General features: G+C 42.1%; 2 long non-coding RNA genes across 3 annotated transcripts in view; both read left to right on the top strand.

Annotated features, from left to right (window-relative positions):
* Nucleotides 1-14,773, top strand: part of LOC111927223 (uncharacterized) — a 133,324-nt gene that overhangs the window by 42,877 nt on the left and 75,674 nt on the right. For both annotated transcript variants that reach the window (XR_015283184.1, XR_015283183.1), the window contains exon 4: nucleotides 14,296-14,348. This is a non-coding gene — a long non-coding RNA (uncharacterized LOC111927223). The remainder of the gene's footprint in view (nucleotides 1-14,295; nucleotides 14,349-14,773) is intronic.
* Nucleotides 8,867-13,241, top strand: LOC147654809 (uncharacterized). The gene is made up of 3 exons (XR_015283185.1): nucleotides 8,867-9,000; nucleotides 10,178-10,271; nucleotides 11,985-13,241. It is a non-coding gene; the product is annotated as an uncharacterized LOC147654809 (long non-coding RNA).

Here is a 14,773-nt window from a genome sequence, read left to right as displayed (position 1 = left end):
GGTGTTAATGATATTCCTGCAAGCTTCGTGGAATCACACAAGCCTGTTGCATAACACCAGCTGAGAAAAGCACTGTTGTGGGAACACAACTCTAGTAGACACTTGAGAATCCACTGGAGACAGAGTTTTCCAAAGAAGAAATTGTACTCCTCTCAGGACACTGGCTTTGAAATAGAATTCTGTGGGAAACCATGTGTCCTTTGAGCTGGCACCTGGAGTGACGCATTTGGTGGACACTTCTGTTTTCTCCCCTTGCCCCTGGTTTGGCAGCAGCTGACTGGCAGCAGCCGACTGGTCTGGTCAGCCCACATTGTTCTTGCTTTTCCCTTGAACATAAAGGTACATTCATTAATGTTTGCAGCTCCTACTTTTTGTACATTTACTTGTTAGGAAAGGAATAAGTGGCAGTGACAGCAACAGGTTTTACTGAGAAATCAGGAAGAGGAAGCAATCTATGTGAGTAATGCAGGATGCCAAAGGAGCAGCTACAAACCTTCACATTCAAGCTCATGCTTGACAAAGAAAGCAGCTCTTACACAGCACAGTTCCTCTTCTGAAGTGGGCACAAAATTCTCTATCCTCTCACCACAGGAGGGTAAGCAGCATTATTGATAGTTTTAAAAAAAATCCATAAGACATCAGGACAATACATGCAGAAAGACACACAAGAAGTAGCAGTGCCCCAGTGTACAGGAGGAATGAAAAAGAAATGCTGCCCTCTTTTTTTGTGGGCTCCCATGAGGATGGGCTTGTATCATGGAGAAGAACAATCCATCCGGTGTCCAGCTGGAATCTCAAATAACCATCTCATTTTTCTTTTCCAGTAATGGGGCCAGTTTTGTTGCAAAAAAGTAGACATAGAGAGAGAGAGAGAAGAATTGTTAAACCCCTGTATAAGTGCAATTGCATTTGGCAAAAAAAATTAAAAAGTATTAGTTTTCTTGAAGTAGAAGAACACTTGAATATCGAAGTTGAAGGCCGAAGATGTTTCTAGGGACAACTCCAGTACCTCACTCCCACTGCTACCTTTGTATTTTTTTGAATATGCCTCATAGTGGACAAACAATATTTGAAGAGTGCAGGAAAATATTTTGCAAGCGTGCCCAAAAGTTTTTTGACTGCTGTGGTACAGTTTGGTTTGCCCTCAAAATGAGATTTCATGCACTATGCCATCAGCTTACAATTGAGATGATTTGCACCTCCGAGGACATCTTCTCTATGGTTTTTAATACCTAATAATAAGCTGAAAAATCATAACTAGCCCTGGTACAGTGCCCTTCTCTGTTCCTTGTCACTCAACCACTGAGCTTTGGGAAGCCTGCCAAGTCCCTGACAGCAGCTTCTTCTTGTGGGAGCAGAACTGCACAATTTGATCCAGGGGAAGAGACAGGGTTTTCATATTTTACGCTGATGTCAGCAAGAGAAACCTTCAAAGTGGAGGACTAGTCCCCAGCTGTGGGCTGAGTTGCTCGGGAGGTACCACTCCTGTTGCATTGTCAAGTTGATCAGGGTAGGAGAGAGCACTTCTACTAGGCTGGGTGCACTGAAGAGGCGCCAGGGCCTCCCACCCACAGTCCTCATTAAAGAAAAATAACAACAGCACAAAGCCCAAGGATTGTTTACTTATTCGTAGTATCTCAGCAACGGCTACTCTCTATCATCTGTTTTTGCTTTGGTGATTTCTTTTTTTATTAAAAAGAAATGCCACATGTTGCCACACAAGTAGCTAACCTCCTGCAGCCGGTCAGAGGCTGCCCACCATGCCCAGGCGGGATGGAGCATGGGCTCTTGCTCCCCAGCTGCTCGACCTGGCTTGGAAGGAGCTGCCACAGACCAGGACTGTGCAATTGTTCTCTTTTCCCCAATAAATCGAGCATTCACCCAAAAAGCTCAGGCTTGTGACACTGGGTCGAGCAGGACAAGTACTTTTGGCTGAAGCAAAAACGAACAAAGTTCTGGAAATGCCCAGCTGGTTCATTTCGACATTTTCAGAAGGAAACATTGAATTTTGGAAGGCTCGATCCTGGGGGCAACTTAGCAACTTTCACAATGCAGTGAAGAGAGAGATGGTTGCACATCCTCCCCCTTGCAACTATATTTTGGTGTTTACAGCACTTGTCTGAGTGGGTAATTAATTGCTTTCTATAATTTGGTATGAAGCTTCAGTTAGAAATACTGGGTGAGCTGCACTCCGGTTCACCTTTTCTGAGTGTTGAGACAGGTTCCTAAATGATAAAGTGCCCAAAATCAAGCCTGATGCTCTCTGCAGTAGAGTCACAAGGAGGAGTATTGAATTTTTTTTTCCTTGGTAAATAGTGCAGCATGCAAACTTTGCTGATTAAGGATATAGGCCTCAAGGAACATGTTCTCAAGATTTTTAAAGTAGTTTGCTAAATCCAGCCTTAATTTTCCTAATTTGTTTATGTTAAAGTCCTTAAAAATCACATTCTGCTTCTGGAAAAAAAAAAAAAAAAAAAGAGCTCTAAGTAAAACATTGAATTTAAAATAATTTCTATTATTAAAGCTGTTCTACACGTTAGCAAAGGCGATGGCTAGCAGTGTGTGAAGGGTGAGCTATCAGGTTCTTTGAGATGAAAATCATGTTATTGCACTTCTCTCTGCAACAGATGGCACCTCACTGGTGCAGAGCTCTGCGTGAGTGCTGGGCAACTCTTTTGCAGTAAAATAGTTGTAAAACCTTAATGAGTTGTGGAGGATGTTTTGGCCTATGGAAAAAGCTGTACTTCTGCCTGTGATGGTGAGTCTGCCAAACTCCTGTGGAGGAAACCAAAGGAACTCAAAGCAAAGAAAAAGAAGCAGGAGAGCACTGCCTCTTTGCAAGTAATTGTCCAGAGAGGATGGCAGCACAGTGTGATAATTCTAAGCTCGGTAGCAGTTATTGTTAAAAGATAAAAAAATGTAAGTCATATGTGGGCATCTGTCTGGCTGTTTTTTTGGGCTCCCATACAGCCCTCAGCAATGTTTCTGTCCCTGTGGAAGGCACTGCATAAACACAGGGAAAGAGGCACTCCTGGCCTGGGGACCCACAACTATGACACACAATAGCCTAGATACTGGGTGGTTTCATTCCTCTTGTGTTAGATTTCTTGTCTCACCCAGCATTTCACTTAGCCTCTAGCTGAGGCAGAGACTGAGTTTAAAGCACCTGGGCATCAGTGCTCTGACCTGCAGCCATGTGTCAGGAAGATTCAGAGGAACACCAGAACAGCAAGAATGACTGAATGACAAGTCTCTCTTGTCCCAGCCACCAGGGCAGAGGGGATTATTCCTCTCCCTCCCACACAGCTTGCTTGCAGGCTCCTTTGTACTTGCTCCCTTTGGTTAAGGGACTGCCCTGATCGGGCCGGCGGGACAAGCTCTGCATGTACTGGTGTAATTGAAAATGGTGAGGAGCACAGCATGAATTGTTCCTGAGTACTGGAAACAATACTTTTAAAATCACTTCACAGTAGTTGTAACTCAGCTTGCTGGAACACAAACAGCTTTGAAGACCAATGGCTACTTAAAAACCACTCTGAACAAAGAAGTGCTTGTGCTCTCCCACATTCAAGTCTACCTGTACTTCTGATCTGTAGCGAAGGGGAGTTTTAAGAGAAAGGAAGATGTCAGTGCTCTCCATATGAAGATACACGAGTGCCTCTCCCGAAGGAGACAGCGTGAATGTATGTGACGATTTTGCAAAGGCTGAGAAAACTGAGGGCTCAATTTTCTATTATCAGCCCGCTTTAAGGATCATTGTGGCTGAAAATTATTTAGTAACACATTTAACCCTCTGGCTTCTGATTTCCTCGTGCAATATAGATATTTAAGCTAAGAATACAATCTCAGGTGGCGTCCAGGGCTGAAAATCCTCATGATATCCACACCATCCCTTATTCTAGCAATCTGGAAATAATGCTGAATGCTTTCCACATTTCTGTATTTTCCAAGCAAACTTGGGGGAAAAAAAAATCTAAACAAAAAACTGAAAACCAAAACAAAAACGTTTGGTGCCCTTGCAGCCCCAAGTGCTGAACTTGTCTTTCTGAAATGCTGTGTCAACAGCTCTTCACTCGCAAGCCCATTATTTTTATTGGCCATGGCTCTCAGGCTGGTGTTGACAGGTTAATTTACAGTAACAGTGAGAGTCACCTTTGCTCACTATACCCAAAAGCTCAATCCACACCGTACTTGAATGCCACACTCTCAAGAACAGGAATGTTGGAGAGAGAGAGAGAGAGAAAGAGCCTTGAAGCCTCGCGCGGGCGCTCAGGGAGTTGTACAAAAGAATGCTCTTTTGGTGAAATAATTTTTGCCAGCATATGCAACTTGAGCAGGAATGGTTGCAATTATTTCTTACCGTGCTTCTTAGAGAGGACATATGGGAAGATTAGCCTCAAGAATGTCACTCTTGGACATGGTCTTCTCGTGAGGATTACGCCACAGGGTTTTTTTCTATTCCTCTTCCTCTTTTCTTTTTTCCCTCTTTTCAATACATCAAAGTTAATTGAGAGAAATTTCTCTTAGTAACATATACAGATAAGCAGAGCTCAGAAGATGTTTCATGGGGTATTCTTTAAGGACTTGTTTCCATTTTGCTCTTCTCTCCTATCTTATCTCCCCTCCTCTCACGTCTTCTTTTTTTTCCTTTTATTTTCTTGTCTTCCTAAACAAGTCTTGAAGGAGCAATCCCAGCAATGGGTAAGGAAGTTATAGGTGGAGAGCAAGGCCTTTTCTCCAGTTTGTAAGGTGTAGTGCTGCTGATGTGGTACAGATGGTGAAGACTCCATGACAAAGCCAGGGGAGAGCACATACATTGAAGAAGTAGGAGGAGTTCACAGCAGCTAACTTAACCCTCTCACAGTATGAGAGGGTTAAGTGCTGCCAAGAGGCAAATCATGCCAGGTTGCAAACTGACAGACCTTTCATCACAGGAGAACTGAAAAAAAATAACAATGTCTTTCTAAGTGATTTGTGTTTTTATAGTACTGGGGTTATTTTGTTAGTTTGATATTTGTTTTTTTAATAGGACTGCCATGTAAAACCATGGGAATTAATAGTTTTGATTGTAGAACTATCAGATACCAAAACTCCTGCAATATTCTTCAGTCTAACCCTAGAAATTGATCATGTTCTGGCAATACTTGTCCAGCATGAGGCACCACCAAGGCTGGATCAGATACGGTCTTTATTGACTTTAGCACTGGTGGACAGTGTGCCACTGAACCTAGAGTCCTCAGGCTGTAAATATTCTGTCAAAAATATACTGTTTTGGCTATATGACCATTATAGAACCTAGAAGACATACCTCTGAGGTTGTGACCATAGTGGAATTTAGGGAGGTTACACTCTGCTGAATTGGTCCTATGAGTTTGAAATACACTCTTTTTCCGGACTTGCCTTCAGTCTGGCTTTTACTGTCTCCTGACACACTGAGTACAAATGTAAAAGCAATTAATGTATTTAGTCTGCAAATCACAGAATTACAGATTGGGTCAGGTTGAAAGGAACCTCAATGGGTCCAACCTCCCTGCTCAGGTAGAATCATGCTGAGCTCATCGCACAGGATTACATCCAGACAGATCTTGAATATCTCCAGTGAGAGAGACTCCACAGCCTCTCTGGGCAACCTGTTCCAGGGCTGAGTAGAGGGGCGGGATCATGTCCCCCAGCCTGCTGGGAATGCTCTGTTAGTGCACCCCAGGATACCACTGGCCTTCTTGGCCTCAAGAGCACACGGCTGACTCACAGATGCTTGTTGTCCCCCAGGACCCCCAGGTCCTTCTCTGCAGAGCTGTTTTCCTGCACATCAGCCCCCCAGCCTCTACAGGTGCTCAGGATTATTCATCCTAAAGTGCAGGACCCCACATTTATCTTTGTTGAATTTTGGGCAATTCCTCACTTTTCATCTCTCTGACCTGTTGCAGTCCTTCTGAAGGGCTGGGGTTGGCCACTCCTCCCAACTTAGTGTCATCAGCAAACTTGCTGAGGAGGCATCTGCCCCTTCATCCAAGTCATTGATGAATAAATTAAACAATACTGGACCCAGTGTTAAACCTTAAGGAGCACCACTAGTGACAGGCCTTGGTAAAATCTCCTTGAAAATCAGTCTACTTTAATATATTTTAAAATAGGCACTAGCAAGATAAGGGCCACTTGAAGCCATGCCACATGAAGAAGTGATATGTGAGAAACCAGGTTAGGAAGAAAAGACAAAACTTTGGTCTCCTGGGGTAGAGTCACGAAGGCAAGAGGGCCAGACATAGCATGTTGTGTATCACAGCTGCTGCAGAGCTGTCTGGGCTTGTAAAGGCAGAGGGCTCCTTTGCTCATCTATAGCACTTCTGTAGCTCTGGTTGGAGGGGCCTCTCTGTTTCTGTGGCCAGTGGATGGGCATGTTCTCACAGCCTCCTTTGCACTGCTGTAACTCAGTCACGGTGTGATAACAGACAAGGGACAGAGACAGAATCAGAAAACCTCTTCTCCTTTGAGCCACAGTCTCTCTGCTACACCATCTCTCTTGCTCACAGCAAGAATGCCAGGGAGAAAAAGTTAAACACACACCAGCACATCAGCACAGGAGGATGCTCCCCTGCTGTTGAGACTGTCTATACTGAAAGCAAAGGCAGTAACAGATTTCTCTTATGCTAGGCAATAGCCATTATAGTTTTAGGATGAACATTTCCACTCCTCATCTGTGTTCCATGACCTAATATGGCAAAAGGGTGTAATAAAAGTAGACAAGCTTTGTCTGCTCTCAGACTGACAGCGAGCCAAGCAGGATCTGTCACTGTCCCTACTGTCATTGTTGCTTCCATGTAAGAATCTGGGGAAGAGCATAAGAGGGTCAGATTATATGGTCCAAGAAGAACAACCCATCATGCTGCTGCTGGGATGATCCTGTGCTGCCATAGAACCTGTCACCTTCCACATGAAAGGTCATGGTGGGTGATCAGTTTAACAGCAGCCTAGGGTCAACCCAATAGCTCCTTGAGCAGAAGAAGGCACCTCTGGCCTTTCAGAGAGGGCTTCATCCTGACTGAATCCTCCCAAGGCTGCCAGCCATGGCTGCAAGGGGTTTAGCAGCTGCCTTGAAATGGGAATGTGCAGCTAGTGGGAAATCCATGTTTGAACAAAGTGTGTTGGGCTCAGAATGTTTTTGTCATTGATCTCATAACCAGCCTTGAGTTGGAGGGCTGAGGTATTTATCATCCTGTCATTCTGACACACATCCAAATGCTCTGCTCAAATTCAGAGCAGAAGTCTCTGATGGAGCTGAAAATGGTTATAATTTTCAGTTTGGTCTCCCCACGTTCAAGGCTACACTCCTGTTATGCATTCTTCCAGAGAAGAGGAGCAGTAGGCTGGTTAGGGCTAGACTAGATAACTAAATTATTTCCATGAACTGAAAAATAGACTTCATAGCCAAGTGCCTAGTTTAGCAATCTGTAACATCTGTAACAGATTGTTAAAATTAACATCTCTGCCCTGGTGGTTTTCAAGCAGCAGGGATGTTACACATTTTGCCTTGCACTTTGGATTCATCACCTTTTGAAACCCAAAAAAACTTCCTTGCCTCACACTATGCTGGAATCCATAGCTGTTGCCCAGCGAAGAAATAAAAATGTGGTCGATACTCCTTTCTCGGATTATGGCTGGGACTCTTCCACAGAAGCAATTTCATCTACAGGTGAGATCCAAAGTTTTGTTACAAGGTCCTGTTAGAAAGTACTGTGGCAGTCTTTTAGTACCTGCTCAGGAATCTCTCATTCCCATAGTCAACAAGCCCAAAGAGCCAAAAGAAAATTTTCCATCATCTAGAAACCCAATGTTAATCAGTACCCCTCTCAGTAATGCTGGGGCATATGTAGGGAACTCTTTGATGCCAGTTTCAAGGAACCTTTGAGTATCCTTGCTGTTATTGCTGCTAGAAAAGGGTGCTCTGGTCTCTTGCACCACTATTCCATCCCTATGACGCCCATGTTGTGACTCAAGGGCAAGAGAAGAGGTCACAGTTCTGCTTGCCACTTTATGTAAGTTTTGAATCTGCATTCCTTTGCTGGAAGTATCTGTTCAGATACAGTATTATTGCCTCCATATATTTATTTGCTTTATTAAACCTCTTATTTTTCCAGAATAACACAGTGATTTGTGCAGGAGCTTCAGACAAAGAAGGGTAGCATGACAAAAAGCATAACAGCCTTCACTTAGATAAGCACTCCACTGACATAGCAGGTTTAACTAAAAAACACAAGAAAAGTACAAGAAAAGAAAAGTTTCAGTGAGTAAAAGCAGCTGGGAAAGACAGCGAAGATCTGACCTCTTGACCAAATTGGTGGCACTGCCTTTTTTCCTTTCAATCAGTCCCACATCTCTCCCTGTCCCTGCTTGCTGTCGTTTCTGCTGTGCTGGAAGTAAAATCCCTGGCTTCAGGAGGCCAGAGGCTGAGCTACCCTGCTTTCCAAGCTTCTCTCTGCTCCTGGCAGAATGAGAAGAAGATAGTGTAGCCGTTGCTTTGATACATGTCTGGTCAAAATTGACCGAGAGATCCAAAATTCAAGGCAATTGAAGCTCTTCTCTCCGATGTCATTACACTCCTTAAAAAAACCTTCTTACAATATTCTTTATTACTCTAGGAGTGTAAAAGCCCCAAACCCCCAAATTTTTGTAAGAGGCTATTACTTGTCACAGTCATATATCTCATATGTCTTTGCTCTTAACACAATTATTTTAAGGGCTAGTTTGTTTATAAGTGACACAAAAGAAAACCAGAAATGTATGACTTATGCTCTTCAAAAGCAGTTATTTATAACTATACTAATTGTTTTGTTTCCTTAAAAGCTGTGGGTCATGGCAACACAGCTGCTTTTGGTCTGGCTAATAAGCCTTAGTTTGGGACTAATGTCAGGGTAGTAAGTTTTCCAGCCTGTTACAAACAGCCCACCAGTGATGACACAAAACCTTAATCTGCCTGCTGTGATCTGCTGAGAGACTGCAAAGGTAGAGATTTATTTGCACTTTAAAACACACCTACTCTTTTTCTTTCAAGTGTTTCATGACACATTGTCCCTTGATTATACCAGTCACACACAGTAGAGGATGAATTTGTTAATCATTACCAGGATTCTTCTGTAACCTTTCAAAAGGGGTCTGCCCTGTCCTGCAGGAGTCAGTGACTCACATGGATTTGCTCACATTTGCTGCCTGTCAAAGGCATTTTTAAGGACTGGAAGATTAACTTAGTATGTCAGTGTCATTTCATGAAAAATATTTAATTATTTAATGAAAAAAAAGTGTCTTCAGCAGATATTTTCCTGTTAGACACTCATTAATGTATTCATGAATAAGAGTGATCCCCACAGAACAAGTGTGTGGGCTGTGTCTGGCTCCTGATTTGGTTATGGAGCAGAGACCATGGAGCAGAGACAGAAAACCACTTGCTGGATACTAAATGTAGCTCACGGTTCACTGACAGAATGAATGGCATTTTAGGCCAAATAAACTAGACAAACCCAAGGATTCAGTGAAATTGTGGTTGCTGTGACTGTGGGACAGTGTAGTGGCTTATACTAGAAGGGATAAAGGTAGGGGTGCTGCTTTTTTCCCAAGGAATTCTGCACACAGAGTCTCATGGGCTCAGAGACATGGCCAGAAAAATCTTCTCATGGTTGGAGAGCGCACAGGTGTAGTGAGAGTTGGATACTGTAATTAAAATCTAAGTCAGAAATGTGCTGAAGTGTTGCAGCTCAGCTGGTAAAAAGAATAAGTTAGCGAATGAGGTTAGCAGTGACCAGCCCTGATAAATATTTTTTTTTCCAGATATGATGGTGAAAAGGGAAAAGATGTTACCTTGAGGCTGATTTTAGAATTATTCCAATATCTCTTCCTTTTAGGAACATGGTAGTTCTCATATCAGACCAGAATGTGTCTCATTCTGTTCAATATTCTACCTTAAAAAACACAGTCAGCACTAGACACTTTGTGGCAAAGCCTTGCCTTACAAGGCAGACGCATTTGTGTTCTCCTCTTCAGTATTCAAAGCTATCTAAATCCTAAAGTAAAGAGTTTAATGTGTAATTTAGATTTTTTTTCAGCATTATCTCTGATATTTTTATTCCTTTGTAGTTGTCCAATCTCTTTTTCACAGCACTAACAATTTAAATTTTTTGTCTCTAAGGAACAACCAATAGATACTTTATTGAAGCCCTTCAAAATTTACCTGAATCTTCATTCTAGTTGTTAAAATAAGTGGTGAATTTTTTGGATGCTAGGTAAGAATTAAAATTTGCTCTGCCTTTCCTGTGTCACTACTTTGAAATTATCTCAAGGAAACATCTAATCCACTGATTTGAGAAGAAGGAATTTTGGAGAACATTGTTAATATCACCACATTGAAAAATACCTCTTTATAGATCCTAGATTTTTTCTCAATCTGCTGTTTTTAATTTGTAGCTGGATTCTGTGTAGTACCAGGAGAATAACCATGTGCAGAATTGTTCTATTTGATTATTTTTCTTTCAGTTAAAATTACTTTTTCTTCATTATTATTGACCTGTCAATTCAGTCAATGAGAGAGATCCATGGGTTTGTCTGATATGTGAAGTTCATTGCCCAATGTCTTGGCACCCAATTACTGCAGTTGATTTAAATGTTGGACATTTCCTTTTCCAACCCCCTCCTGCTTGCTCTTCTGAAAAGGCCAGTGCCTTTAAAAAAATAGTGATAGGAAGTGTATCACAGTACTCCCAAAAGGGCGTCCTACAATTAGAATTTGGCTAGGCAAAGTGCTGCAAGTAATGGAGCATATTCCAGCTTTAATCTCACCATGCTGGAGCCATTAGGAGGGAAGATGGACCTGACTGGACATATTCATGATAAGGATAAAGGCAGCCCAAATGAAAATGCTGAAGTGTAATGCATTTTGCCTTCCAGAAGAATGTGATGCATGCATACCAAACAGTAATAAATGAGATTGGGGTAGATCTTAGGAATTATTTTTTAATGTGCAGTCAGCTACACACCAAATTATGTTACCTGGGGAAACTGAGGAATCTCCATCATTTGAGATCTTAAAGACAAGATTCCATAAGCATGCCTGGAATAGTTTAGGCGTAACTGGTCCTTCCTTGGAGCAAGTCAGAAAACCTTTTCAAGTCCTATGGTCTGTCTATTGTTTAAAGGTCCCCTCATGACTCTCTTGTGATGCCACAGTCACAAAATCCTGTTTGCTACTTGCTTTGGAACTGCTTAATTTGAAACAAGTCCCCTCTGTTACTGCTGTGACAAGAAATTCTTACAATGGCTGTGCTGTTTCCTAACACGGGCCCTGGGTTGTGCCATATACAAAACATATTGCTATAAAATTATTTTTCTGTGTAACAGGTCATTATAACATCTATTTTGTCATTCTTTTGTTTCTACATTAATCTTTGATACTGAACCATCCCCATCCCTCTGAGAAGCTGGATTGCTGCTCTCTATTCTTCAGGAAACTTGGCTTACTTTGTACACCAGTATATTTGGCCTTTGAAAGTTGGCTTGCAGTTAGCAGACAGAAGCGGGGTCAGAATTAGTTCAAAATAAATTAATAGTCAGAAGTTCTAACTTGCTAAGCTGCGTGCAATCCACCCTTCAAAGGATATTCACCAATTGCTGTAATTGCTCTCTTCAAGGGCTTCCAAAAAATCCTTGGACATGCTAATTAATGCTGTTTTAGATATATGTTAAGGCATTTGACCTGAGAGTTTAATTCTACAGTTTAATTCCATAATGATTGTAAATGGTAGGACTGCTGCATATTTAAAAGAACATTAGTGTGAATTTAGCTAGCTGTTGGCAGTTTAAGAGTGACTAACAGATATTAAATAAGCATGAAATTCTGGCGGTGAATGACACTTTTATTGGGGCAAGGGCTGGGAGCTGAAGGAAGGAGAAAAATATTGCAACCATCCATGGTGACCTTCCCTTTTCCCTGGATTTTACAGAGTCTTTGCGCAACTTTCCCATCATCGGGACAAGCCTGAGTTGGTGGAAGGGCCTTGTCCTTGCAGACTTCGACAGCACATGATGAACTTGGTGGAATTGGAACTTGTTGGATCCGCTGAAGTCATTGACAATCCCTTGCTGATGTCACTGACACCAGGATTTCCCCAAATAACTGAATATTTCAGCCACTAACAGATAAACACATCTTCCAATGTCAAGAAAGAAGTGTGTAAATTCTATCCCTTCTTCTGCCAAATTTTTCTTTCTTTTTTTTTTTTTTTTTCAAAGTGGATGTCAGAAGAAATCAATTGCTAGAGAAAAGAAAAGAAAACAAGTTGATCCTTTTATTGTTACTGTTCAAAAGCGTCTCTTTGTTTCAGAGACAAAAATGGTAGCAAGTGACTTTTTTCCAGCCCTCAGTGGCTACATAAATTTCTGCTGCTAAGGGACAAACATCATTGATTTGACCGACTTATTCAAAACAGGTCACGGAGCTAAAGCTTGTTGTGTCAATTCTCATCATATACTGATGTGGCAGGTTTTATGAATAAAATATGGGCAGTTGTTGTCTGGGAGGATGCCACATCTTAGCTACCCAAAACCCTCTGTCCTTGAAGAGCAAAGCTTTGAAAAATTAGGACCATGTTTCAATCCAAGCTGTACAATATGCTTTTCAATGAAGTGTAATATATTGTTTTTAGCTGAATAACTTTCTTCTCCTCTTCTCCCCTCCCCCTGTCCCTCCCCTACTTAGGGGGGAAAAAAAAAAAAAGAGCCATGCCATCTTAAACTAAAGCACACTTCAGTCAGTCTCCCTGTGTGTGCTCTGTGCCAGCAGCCACAGCAATTCTTTCATCTTGGCTTCAAAGTGGTGCTGAGAGGGGGAGGGGGGCATCTAATGAAAGAAGGGAAAACAAACAAACAAACAAACAAGCACAAAACGGGGGAGGAAATGAAAAATAGCAGTCTACCTTTCAAATCTGAGTGTTGCCTGCAGGCATGCTCTGCAGTGGATGTTGCACTCAGCTTCAGCCCCTTGTATATTTTTTTTTGTTATTGCCACTTCCCATGCTGGGAAGATTCTTGTCATCCCTCACATATTTTATGCGCAGAAAAGGCTGCCCTGCCCTGTGCTTGGTGATTGAGGCTGTGCCCCTGGTGTGCCACACTATCAGTGGTTCCCAAGGCTGCCTAGCCTGGGAAAAGCTGCATGGAAACGGTCCAAAATCAGCATTACATGCATTATTGTTCTTACTCTCTCTGATTAGAGTGCACACAATGAAAACAACAGCAACAGCCTCGTTTTCTAGCTCTCCTCCCAACACAGGGCTGTTCTTAGGCTGTTTTTTTTTTTTTTTCTCAGATTCTTCACAGAAATTAACTGCTTCTGTACTGGTAGGTCCCAGGCACCCCAGCAGCTTCTCTGGGGGGAAGCCCAAAGAGCTTGGTTTGACTGGGAGTAACATTTTCAAAAGTGCTTAGTTGACTTGTGAAATCCCATTTTTTAAAAACAGGTCTAGTGGTAGGCTGTCTTGTGGACCACTGGAAACGCACTGCTTGGGTACTGTGGTGAAATGCAAGGCAGAGTAATCCTCATAAAACAAAACAGAATAGGCTGAAAGATATTTAGGCATTAGTCCCTTGAACACTTATGCTTTGTGTTAAATGCTGGAGGCAACACACGCAATGTTCTAGCAGTGTGTCACAGCACCTTGGTCTCCCCCAGCCCAGCCACCATCACTTTTTTTTCTTACTCCCTGCTCAAAGGCATCTTGCTGTCCTGGCTGAGAAGTGCCAGAATGGGCTAGCACTGCTCTAGTGGCTTAGCAGTCATTTGGCAGACATTAGTTTGAATTTCATGAGGTCTGTTCCAAGTCCTGGGGTAGCCAGTTTGGGGTGGGATAAAGATCAGTTTGTTCTTTGAAGAAATGGTGTCCAGCACTTATCCCAAGCACAGGGAAATGCCATTTAGGAGTCCCTGGGTGAGACATGGCATTTCAGGCTCAATCTGATTTCATATTTCCTGAAATATGTTAGGTGGTATATCAGACAAAGGAGGCAAAGAATTTCCTTCCCATTTAACAGATCAGATGTATTCTAGAGTGTCAAGTACCTGCACCTTGAATGTGCGCAAGTATTTAATCAGAGGTGAACTCCAGAAGAGAGCAGTAGATAGACTTGGGAGCTAAAGATGAGAAAGAAAGACTGTGTTTTTAGACATAAAAATCCCAGAGAGTACATTTTTTGTTCAGTTGTAATAGGTGTTAATATTTCCTTTTTTTTTTTTTTTGTTTTTTTTTTTAAATGCAGGCCTGTCTTGAAGACACTATTGGGAACACATGTAGGAACAGACATCATATACTGTAAGTGATGTTTTTGTTTTAGGATCTTTTTTATGACTTTTTTCATATGCCCCAGCTGTATTGCAGAAAGGGATCCCTGATGCTTATTCTCTTCACAGAAAGAGATATAGATGCTCTGGGTTACTCTGCAGCCAAGGACCCCCAAGAGCCCTGAGCATCTTTTGCTATGAGTGACCTCAAATCTGCAGAGGTGCCTGGGGGGTTAATGGTAGATGTTCTTAAATTGCCATCCAGCAGATGAAAGACAGATGTTTACTTTTAAGACATTTTCAGACCAGGGAAAAAAAAGCACTTTGAAATTCGAAGAAAAAGAAACAGCTCTCTAGTCAATGCCTTGTATAGTCTTCTGTTTTTGGAAGGGATCAGACTGAATCATAGAAAACAAAAATGTAAAGTTGCAGAGTTCTGTTCTGCCACTTGTTTCA

This window comes from Cyanistes caeruleus, chromosome 2 (genome assembly GCF_971803275.1).
Source record: "Cyanistes caeruleus chromosome 2, bCyaCae1.hap1.1, whole genome shotgun sequence".
Taxonomy (NCBI): domain Eukaryota; kingdom Metazoa; phylum Chordata; class Aves; order Passeriformes; family Paridae; genus Cyanistes; species Cyanistes caeruleus.
The sequence above is the reverse complement of the archived record's forward strand: the minus strand, read 5'-3'. Positions and strand labels throughout refer to the sequence as shown.